Below are 11905 nucleotides of genomic sequence, written 5' to 3'. Positions count from 1 at the left end.
TGTTGTGTATCATACCTATTGTGTACCTTGCCATGAGTTTTGGCAAGGGGGTACAATAGTGATCTAAGAGTAGATCACTGGACAGCGGTCAATGTTATCCTTAGTGAGGACTAAGGAAATATTTCTCGATTATGGAGGTGATAAAAGAGCTCTTCGTAAAGAGTTACGTCGATGCAAGATTTTACACCAATCCAGATGACTCCAAGTCTCAATCTAGATACATATTGAAAGTGGGAGCAATTAGCTAGAGTAGCTCCGTGCAGAGCATTATAGACATAGAATATTTGCAAAATACATACGGCTCTGAATGTGACAGACCCGTTGACTAAACTTCTCTCTGGAACAAAACATGATCACACCTTAGTACTCTTTGGGTGTTAATCACATAGCAATGTGAACTAGATTGTTGACTCTAGTAGACCCTTTGGGTGTTGGTCACATGACAATGTGAGCTATGGGTGTTAATCACATATAGATGTTAATATTTGTGTTAAATCACATGGTGATGTGAACTAGCTTATTGACTCTAGTGCAAGTGGGAGACTAAAGAAATATGCCCTAGAGGCAATAATAAAGTTATTATTTATTTCCTTAATTCATGATAAATGTTTATTATTCATGCTAAAATTGTATTAACAGGAAACTTAGTATATGTGTGAATACATAGACAAAACATATAGTCCCTAGTATGCCTCTACTTGACTAGCTCGTTAATCAAAGATGGTTATGTTTCCTAACCATAGACATGTGTTGCATTTGATGAACGGGATCACATCATTAGGAGAATGATGTGATGGACATGACCTATCCGTTAGCTTAGCATTATGATCGTGTCAGTTTCATTGCTACTTCTTTCTTCATGACTTATACAAGTTCCTCAGACTATGAGGTTATGCCACTCCCGAATACCGGAGGAACACTTTGTGTGCTATCAAACATCATAACGTAAAAGGGTGATTATAAAGGTGCTCTACAGATGTCTCCGAAGGTGTTTGTTGGGTTGGCATATATCGAGATTAGGATTTGTCAGTCCGTGTTTCGGAGAGGTATCTTTGGGCCCTCTCGGTAATACTCATCACTATAAGCCTTGCATGCATTGTAACTAATGAGTTAGTTGCAGGATGAAGTATTATAGAACGAGTAAAGAGACTTTCCAGTAACGAGATTGAACTAGGTATGATGATACTGACGACCGAATCTCGAGCAAGTAACATACCGATGACAAAGGGAACAACGTATGTTGTTATGCGGTTTGACCGATAAAGATCTTCGTAGAATATGTAGGAACCAATATGAGCATCCAGGTTCCTCTATTGGTTATTGACCGGAGACGTGTCTCGGTCATGTCTACATAGTTCTCGAACCGGTAGGGTCCGCACGCTTAACGTTCGATGACGATTGGTATTATGAGTTTATGTGTTTTGATGTACCGGAGATTGTTCGGAGTCCCAGATGAGATCATGGACTTGACGAGGAGTCTTGAAATGGTCGAGATATAAAGATCGATATATTCGAAGGCTATATTCAGACATCAGAAAGGTTCCGAGTGATTCGTGTATTTTTCGGAGTACCAGAGAGTTACGGGAATTCGTATTGGGCCTTAATGGGCCATACAGGAAAGGAGAGAAAGGCTTCAAGGGTGACTATGCCCCTTCCCAATGGACTAGTCCGAATTGTACTAGGGAAGGGGGCGCCCCCTTCCTTCCTTCTCCTTTTCCCTTCCCCTTTTCCTATTCCATGTGGGAGGTGGAATCCTACTAGGACTAGGGAGTCCTAGTACGACTGCACACTTTGGGTGCACCCTATGAGGGTCGGCCTCCTCCTACCTCCATCCTTTATATACGTGGCCAGGGGGCACCCCATAGACACACAAGTTGACATTGTTTAGCTGTGTGCGGTGCCCCCCTCCACAGTTACACACCTCGGTCATATCGTCGTAGTGCTTAAGCGAAGCCCTGCGCCGTTAACTTCATCATCACCGTCACCACGCCGTCATGCTAACGAAACTCTCCTTCAGCCTCAACTAGATCAAGAGTACGAGGGACGTCCCCAAGCTGAACGTGTGCTGATTGCGGAGGTGCCGTATGTTCGGTGCTAAGATCGGTCGGATCATGAAGACGTACGACTACATCAACCACGTAGTCATAACGCTTCCACTTTCGGTCTATGAGGTTACGTGGACACACTCTCCCCTCTCGTTGCTATGCATCACATAGATAGATCTTGCGTGATCGTAGGAAATTTTATGAAATTACCGCGTTCCCCAACAATGGCTCACGTCAGCTGAGCCTCATGCACCTTGCATTGAACTCTCCGCCCCTCGGAAGTCAACCTGAGGAGGCTGATCCCCTCGGGGGTCTTGGTGTCGTCCACCTCACGTGGCTTGGCCCCTCACGAGGGTCTTGAGTCGCTGATGCTGAAGCTGGGCTGTGCCAGGCCGTTGATGGAGCCACGCGGTGGGCCGTAGGCACGCAAGTCCGGATACGCCCATATCCAGAATGCCGACAGTAGCCCCCGGGCCCAAGGCGCGCTCGGACTTGGCTTCCAGGCAAAGCCAAAGGGCAAGTGCGGAGCATCGCGGTCCCTAACCACCTACGGCCTTGATAACACATGGCAATTGATGGGACATGGGCGTCTCCACTTCCCCATGCCGCCTTGATATCCGCCAGACCTAGTGGTCGCCCGTTGCCAGAGCAGCTCGCCCTTGCAGGCTGTCATGCTTGGCCTTCGTTCCTTCTTCTCCCAGTCTTGTAGCTCCGAGCGCAGATCCGGTGTCAGAGCCTCGCCCCTTCCTAGCTTCTGTCATGGCCCCGCAGCAGAGGAGGAAGAAGGGTAAGCTGCGCGCCCCTGTCGGGCCCTCGCCGGCCTTAGAGCCGGCTATTGAGCGGTTGATGGTGATCAATCAGGAAGGGCTAGACAAGGTCCTCCATGCCTTTGCAGCCGATTCCAACGAGTGGACGGCAATGGCGGTCCATCCTATGGCTTGGCTTATGGGTGATATGAGCACCACCGAGATCCCCATCAATTTCCATGCTCTCTTTGCGGGTCTGATTTCCCCCTTCTCTCCCTTCTTCAATTCGTAATTTCGCATTACCAGATCCACTTGCTGCATCTGGATACCCGTTCTTTCATCTTCATCGCCGTCTTCGCCTTCCTTTGTGAGGCCACGGTCATCATTACTCCTTCTATGGCCCTGTTTCGCCATTTCTTCTTGCTCCGGCTGGTCGATGCTCGCCAATGCTCAGGATGTGTGACCTTGGAAGTCATGGCCACAACCGCTAGCTCGGGGATCGACTTCAAGCTTTCGCCCTCCACGAAGGGTTTCCGGAAGCAGTGGCTGCTTCTGGATACCGACATGTGCAGCCCCCTCCTCCTGACTTCTCGGGCACTGGCCATGCCCAGCTTCGGTTGGGGGCATGTGAAGCTCTCTGACCGGCGCCTTACTTGCTCTGGAAGAGGTTGGCGAGGTTGCAGGGGCTAGAGGTGACGGCGCCAATGGTGGTGAAGGAATTTGTCAGGCAGCGTGTTGCCCCTCTCCAGCGCCATTCTTGCCCGATGTGGGACCTTGACGGTGTCAAGGATCCCATGAGGCTGCAGAAGCCATCACTGAACGCCGAGACCTTGAGCATGGTGCTTGAGCTCCTAACGGGCGAATCTGAGCCCGCCGATCTTCCAGGAGATGGCTGCCTCCTCTATCAGTGCTTGAACAAGACGGTCTTCGTGGGACAGATGCCTCTATTCGACGAGTTGGGGTTATGCCTAGAGGGGCTCGAGGGGCCTCATGAGAACCCCGTCCTCGTGGTTCCCCTGCTGCTCGATCCTGCCGCTCGCGCCCCAAGTATGGAAGAAGGGGGGCGCCCGACGTCAGCAGCTGCTGAAGGTTCCTCCAGATACCTGGCGCCACTAGGGGCCAGGAAGATCAGGGCTCCCGAGACTCAGAAGTTGGGCCGCTGCAGGGTCAGCGCATGATACGTCTCCAACGTATCTATAATTTTTTATTGTTACATGCTATTATATTACCCCTTTTGGATGTTTATGGGCTTTATTTTACACATTTATATCATTTTTTGGGACTAACCTACTAACCGGAGGCCCAGCCCGTATTGCTGTTTTTTTGCCTATTTCAGTATTTCGAAGAAAAGGAATATCAAACAGAGTCCAAATGGAATGAAACCTTCGGGAGCGTGATTTTTGGAACGAACGTGATCCAGGGGACTTGGAGTGCATGTCAAGAAGCAGCCGAGGCGGCCACGAGAGGGTAGGGCGCCCCCTATAGGTTGCACCCCCTGTCTTGTGGGCCCCTCGGGCGGCCACCGACGTACTTCTTCCTCCTATATAAGCCTACGTACCCCGAAAACATCCAAGGATCCAACGAAACACAATTTCCACCACTTTAACCTTATGTATCCGCGAGATCCCATCTTGGAGCCTTCGCCGGCGCTCCGCCGGAGGGGGAATCGACCATGGAGGGCTTCTACATCAACACCATAGCCCCTCCGATGAGTTGTGAGTAGTTTACCACAGACCTACGGGTCCATAATTATTAGCTAGATGGCTTCTTCTCTCTTTTTGGATCTCAATACAATGTTCTCCCCCTCTCTTGTGGAGATCTATTCGATGTAAACTCTTTTTGCGGTGTGTTTGTCGAGATCCAATGAATTGTGGGTTTATGATCAAGTTTATCTATGAATATTATTTGAATCTTCTCTGAATTCTTTTATGTATGATTGAGTTATCTTTGCAAGTCTCTTCGAATTATCAGTTTGGTTTGGCCTACTAGATTGATCTTTCTTGCCATGGGAGAAGTGCTTAGCTTTGGGTTCAATCTTGCGGTGTCCTTACCCAGTGACAGCGGGGGTTGCAAGGCACGTATTGTATTGTTGCCATCGAGGATAAAAAGATGGGGTTTATATCATATTGCATGAGTGTATCCCTCTACATCATGTCATCTTGCTTAAGGCGTTACTATGTTCTTATGAACTTAATACTCTAGATGCAGGCAGGAGTCGGTCGATGTGTGGAGTAATAGTAGTAGATGCAGGCAGGAGTCGGTCTACTTGTTGCGGACGTGATGCCTATATACATGATCATGCCTATATAATCTCATAATTATTCGCTTTTCTATCAATTGCTCGACAATAATTTGTTCACCCACTGTAATACTTATGCTATCTTGAGAGAAGCCACTAGTGAAACCTATGGCCCCCGGGTCTATCTCTTATCATATTTGCTTCCAATCTACTTTTATTTGCATCTTTACTTTTTGCATCTATATTATAAAATACCAAAAATATATTTCTTATCTTATTATCTCTATTAGATCTCACTTTCGCAAGTGGCCGTGAAGGGATTGGCAACCCCTTTATTGCGTTGGTTGCGAGTTCTTTGTTTGTTTGTGTAGGTGCGTGGGACTTTTGAGGAGCCTCCTACTGGATTGATACATTGGTTCTCAAAAACTGAGGGAATACTTACGCTACTATTGCTGCATCACCCTTTCCTCTTCAAGGAAAACCAACGCAAGCTCAAGACGTAGCAAGAAGGATTTCTGGCGCCGTTGCCGGGGAGGTCTTCGTTCAAGTCAAGACATACCAATTACCCATCACAAACTCATCTCCCTCGCATTTACATTATTTGCCATTTGCCTCTCGTTTTCCTCTCCCCCACTTCATCCTTGCCGTTTTATTTGCCCTCTCTTTCCCAATATCCTCCTCTCTCTTTTGCTTGCCTTTTTCTGTTTGCTTGTGTGTTGGATTACTTGTTGCCATGGCGCAAGATAATACCAAATTGTGTGATTTATCGAATACCAATAATAATGATTTCCTTAGTACTCCGGTTGCTCCTCTTAATGATGTTGAGTCTTGTGAAATCAATACTGCTTTGCTGAATCTTGTTATGAAAGATCAATTCACCGGCCTTCCTAGCGAAGATGCCGCTACTCATCTAAACAACTTTGTTGATTTGTGTAATATGCAAAATAAGAAAGATACGGATAACAATATTGTTAAATTGAAGTTATTTCCGTTTTCACTTAGAGATCGTGCTAAAGTTTGGTTTTCGTCTTTGCCTAAAAATAGTATTGATTCTTGGAACAAGTGCAAAGATGCTTTTATCTCTAAGTATTTTCCTCCCGCTAAGATCATCACTCTTAGGAACGATATTATGAATTTTAAACAACTTGATCATGAGCATGTTGCCCAATCATGGGAAATAATGAAATTGACGATTCACAATTGCCCTACTCATGGTTTGAATTTATGGATGATCGTACTAAAATTTTATGCCGGTTTGAACTTTTGCTTCTAGAAATCTCTTAGATTCGGTAGCGGGAGGCACGTTTATGTAAATCACGTTAGGAGATGCTACAAAACTTCCTGATAATACTATGGCTAGTTATTCTCAATGGCACACCGAAAGATCTAGTAAAAAGTGCATGCTATAGAAGAAATCAATGTTTTGAGTGGAAAGATGGATGAACTTATGAAGTTGTTTGCTACTAAATAATACTCCTCTTGATCCCAATGATATGCCTTTGTCTACTTTGATTGAGAATAATAATGAATCTATGGATGTGAATTTTGTTGCTAGGAATAATTTTGGAAAGAATGCTTATAGAGGAAACTTTAATGCTAGACCGTTCCCTAGTAATTCCTCTAATAATTATGGAAATTCCTACAATAATTCTTATGGTAATTTTAATAAGATGCCCTCTGATTTTGAGAATAGTGTGAAAGAATTTATGATCTCTCAAAAGAATTTTAATGCTTTGCTTGAAGAAAAATTGATCAAAGTTGATGATTTGGCTAGGAACATTGATAGACTTTCGCTTGATGTTGATTCTATTAAACTGAGATCTTCTCCTCCTAAGCATGATATCAATGAGTCTCTCAAAGCAATGAGAATTTCCATTGATGAGTGCAAGGAAAGAACCGCTAGATTGCGTGCTAAGAAAGATTGCTTTGTAAAGGCGTGTTCTTCTAGTTTCCATGAAAATAATGATGAAGATCTTAAAGTTATTGATGTGTATCCTATTAGATCTATGTTTTGCAATATGAATCTTGATAATTATGGGACTGATGATGAGTCAACTTTACCTAGAAGGCATCCCAAGAATTCGGAGTTTTTAAATCTTAATGCTAAATTTGGTAAAAGTGGGATTGGAGAGGTCACGACTTTAAATAGTATTGAACCCACTATCCTGGATTTCAAGGAATTTGATTATGATAATTGTTCTTTAGAAGGTTGTATTTCCTTGTTGCAATCCGTTGTTAATTCTCCTCATGCTTATAGTCAAAATAAAGCTTTTACCAAACATATCGTTGATGTCTTGATGCAATCTTATGATGAAAAACTTAATTTGGAAGTTTCTATTCCTAGAAAACTTAATGATGAGTGGGAACCTACTATAAAGATTAGAATTAAAGATCATGAGTGTTTTGCTTTGTGTGATTTGGGTGCTAGTGTTTCCATGATTCCGAAAACTTTATGTGATATTTTAGGTTTCCATGATCTTGATGATTGCTCTTTAAATTTGCACCTTGCCGATTCCACCATTAAAAAGCCAATGGGAAGGACCAATGATGTTCTCATTGTTGCAAATAGAAATTTGGTGCCCGTAGATTTTATCGTTCTTGATATAGATTGCAATCTTTCTTGCCCTATTATTCTTGGTAGACCTTTCCTTAGAACGATTGGCGCGATTATTGATATGAAGGAAGGGAATATTAGATTCCAATTTCCATAAAAGAAAGGCATGGAGAACTTTCCAAGAAATAAATTCAAATTACCTTATGAATCTATCATGCGGGCTACTTATGAATTTAGTGCCAAAGATGGCACTACTTAGATTTATCTTCGCTTTTATGCCTAGCTAGGGGCGTTAAACGATAGCGCTAGTTGGGAGGAAACCCAATTTTATTTGTGTTTTTTGTTTTTGTTCCTGTTTAGTAATAAATTTTGCATCTAACTTCTGTTTAGATGTGTTTTTATCTTTTAATTAGTGTTTGTGCCAAGTAGAACCTATAGGATAACCTATGATGATAGTTGATTTGATTCTGCTGAAAAACAGAAACTTTGCGTGCATGAATTTAGTTTTGTTAAATCACATAAACGTGCTTTTGTGTTGATTCGTTTTTATGCTGATCAATAGACACATTTTCCAGGACTTCCTATTTTCTTAGGATTTTTAAAGTTCCAGAAGTTTGCGTTAGTTACATATTGCTACAGATTGTTCTGTTTTTTGACAGATTCTGTTTTTCGTGTGTTGTTTGCTTATTTTGATGCATCTATGGCTAGTAAAATAGTTTATAAACCATAGAGGAGTTAGAATACAGTAGGTTTAACACCAAAATAAATAAAGAATGAGTTCATTACAGTACCTTATGTGGTGGTTTTGTTTTCTTTCACTAACGGAGCTTATAAGATTTCCTGTTGAGTTTTGTGTTGTGAAGTTTTCAAGTTTTGGATAAAGCTTTTATGGACTATGGAATAAGGATTGGCAAGAGACTAAGCTTGGGGATGCCCATGGCACCCCAAGATATTCAAGGATAGCCAAAAGCCTAAGCTTGGGGATGCCCCGGGAAGGCACCCCCTCTTTCGTCTTCGTTCATTGGTAACTTTACTTGGAGCTATATTTTTATTCGCCACATGACATGTGTTTTGCTTGGAGCGTCGCGTATTATATTAGTATTTTATTTTTAGTTTACTATAATCATACTTGCTGTACACACCTTTTGGGAGAAGCCTACTTGATTAGGATTTGCTAGAATACTCTTTGTGCTTCACTTATATCTTTTGAGCTTGATAGTTTTTGCTCTAGTGCTTCACTTATATTTTTTAGAGCACGGTGGTGATTTAATTTTGAAGAAATCACTAGTCTCTCATGCTTCACTTATATCTTTTTGAAAGTCTTTTAGAACAGCATGGTATTTGCTATGGTTACAAAGTTGGTCCTAGAATGATGAGCATCCAAGTTGGGTATAATAAAAATTATCATACAAAGGAATTGGATGCTATGATCAATTTCATGCTTGATAATTGTTTTGAGATATGGAGGTAGTGATATTAAAGTCATGCTAGTTGAGGTGATTATGAAAAATACTTGTGTTAAGGGTTGTGATTCCCATAGCATGCACGTATGGTGAACCGCTTTGTGATGAAGTTGGAGCACAATTTTATTTATTGATTGTCTTCCTTATGAGTGGCGGTCGGGGATGACCGATGGTATTTTCCTACCAATCTATCCCCCTAGGAGCATGCGCTAGTGCTTTGGTTTTTGATGAGTTCTAGAGTTTTGCAACAAGTACATTAGTTCTTTTGACTAATGTTGAGTCCATGGATTATACGCACCTCACCCTTCCACCATTGCTAGCCTCTCTTGTGCCGTGCAACTTTCGCCGGTACCATACACCCACCATTACCTTCCTCAAAACAGCCACCATACCTACCTATTATGGAATTTCCATAGTCATTCCGAGATATATTGCCATGCAACTTTCCACCGTTCCGTTCATATGACACGCATTACTTTTGTCATATTGCTTTTTGCATGATCATGTAGTTGACATCGTATTTGTGGCAAGGCCACCTTCATAAATTTCATACATGTCGCTCTTGATTCATTGCATATCCCGGTACACCGCCGGAGGCATTCATATAGAGTCATATCTTGTTCTAGCTTTGAGTTGTAATTCTTGAGTTGTAAATCCATAAAAGTGTGATGATTTTCATTATTAGAGCATTGTCCTAGTGAGGAAAGGATGATGAATACTATGATTCCCGCACAAGTCGGGATGAGACTTCTGACTTTACAAAAAAAGAGAAAAAAGAGAGAAAGGCCAAAAAAAGGCCAAAGAAAAAAAATAGAAAAGAAAAAATATATAAATAAAATGAGAGAAAAAGAGAGAAGGGACAATGCTACTATCTCTTTTTCCACACTTGTTCTTCAAAGTAGCACCATGATCTTCATGATAGAGAGTCTCATATGTTGTCACTTTCATATACTAGTGGGAATTTTTCATTATAGAACTTGGCTTGTATATTCCAATGATAGGCTTCCTCAAAATGCCCTAGGTCTTCGTGAGCAAGCAAGTTGGATGCACGCCCACTTAGTTTCTTTTGTTGAGCTTTCATATATTTATAGCTCTAGCGCATCTGTTGCATGGCAATCCCTACTCACTCACATTGATATCTATTAATGGGCATCTTCATAGCCCGTTGATACGCCTAGTTGATGTGAGACTATCTTCTCCTTTTTGTCTTCTCCACAACCACCATTCTATTCCACATATAGTGCTATGTCCATGGCTCACGCTCATGTATTGTGTGAAAGTTGAAAGAGTTTGAGATTATTAAAGTATGAAACAATTGCTTGTCTTGTCATCGGGGTTGTGCATGATTAAATACTTAGTGTGATGAAGATAGAGCAATAGCCACACTATATGATTTTGTAGGGATAACTTTCTTTGGCCATGTTATTTTGAGAAGACATGATTACTTTGATTAGTATGCTTGAAGTATCACCATTTTCATGTCAATATGAACTTTTATTTTGTATCATTTGGATCTGAACATTCATGCCACAATAAAGAAAATTACATTGAGAATTATGCTAGGTAGCATTCTACATCAAAAATTCCTTTTTTATGATTTACCTACTCGAGGATGAGCAGGAATTAAGCTTGGGGATGCTTGATACGTCTCCAACGTATCTATAATTTCTTATTGTTCCATGCTATTATATTACCCCTTTGGATGTTTATGGGCTTTATTTTACACATTTATATCATTTTTTGGGACTAACCTACTAAACGAAGGCCCAGCCCGTATTGCTATTTTTTTTGCCTATTTCAGTATTTCGAAGAAAAGGAATATTAAACGGAGTCCAAACGGAATGAAACCTTCGGGAGCATGATTTTTGGAACGAACGTGATCCACGGGACTTGGAGTGCAAGTCAAGAAGCAGCCGAGGCGGCCACGAGAGGGTAGGGCGCCCCCCCCCCATAGGGCGCGCCCCGTGTCTCATGGGCCCCTCGGGCGGCCACCGATGTACTTCTTCCTCCTATATAAGCCTGCGTACCCCGAGAACATCCAAGGAGCCAACGAAACACAATTTCCACCACCGTAACCTTCTGTATCCGCGAGATCCCATCTTGGAGCCTTCGTCGGCGCTCCGCCGGAGGGGGAATCGACCACGGAGGGCTTCTACATCAACACCATAGCCCCTCCGATGAGTTGTGAGTAGTTTACCATAGACCTACGGGTCCATAGTTATTAGCTAGATGGCTTCTTATCTCTTTTTGGATCTCAATACAATGTTCTCCCCCTCTCTTGTGGAGATCTATTCGATGTAAACTCTTTTTGCGGTGTGTTTGTCGAGATCCGATGAATTGTGGGTTTATGATCAAGTTTATCTATGAATAATATTTGAATCTTCTCTGAATTCTTTTATGTATGATTGAGTTATCTTTGCAAGTCTCTTCAAATTATCAGTTTGGTTTGGCCTACTAGATTGATCTTTCTTGCCATGGGAGAAGTGCTTAGCTTTGGGTTCAATCTTGCGGTGTCCTTACCCAGTGACGGGAGGGGTTGCAAGGCACGTATTGTATTGTTGCCATCAAGGATAAAAAGATGGGGTTTATATCATATTGCATGAGTTTATCCCTCTACATCATGTCATCTTGCTTAAGGCGTTACTCTGTTCTTATGAACTTAATACTCTAGATGCAGGAAGGAGTTGATCGATGTGTGGAGTAATAGTAGTAGATGCAGGCAGGAGTCGGTCTACTTGTTGCGGACGTGATGCCTATATACATGATCATGCCTAGATAATCTCATAATTATTCACTTTTCTATCAATTGCTCGACAGTAATTTGTTCACCCACCGTAATACTTATGCTATCTTGAGAG

Source organism: Triticum dicoccoides, chromosome 5B (assembly GCF_002162155.2).
Source record: "Triticum dicoccoides isolate Atlit2015 ecotype Zavitan chromosome 5B, WEW_v2.0, whole genome shotgun sequence".
NCBI lineage: Eukaryota > Viridiplantae > Streptophyta > Magnoliopsida > Poales > Poaceae > Triticum > Triticum dicoccoides.
Note: the sequence above shows the minus strand (reverse complement) of the source record.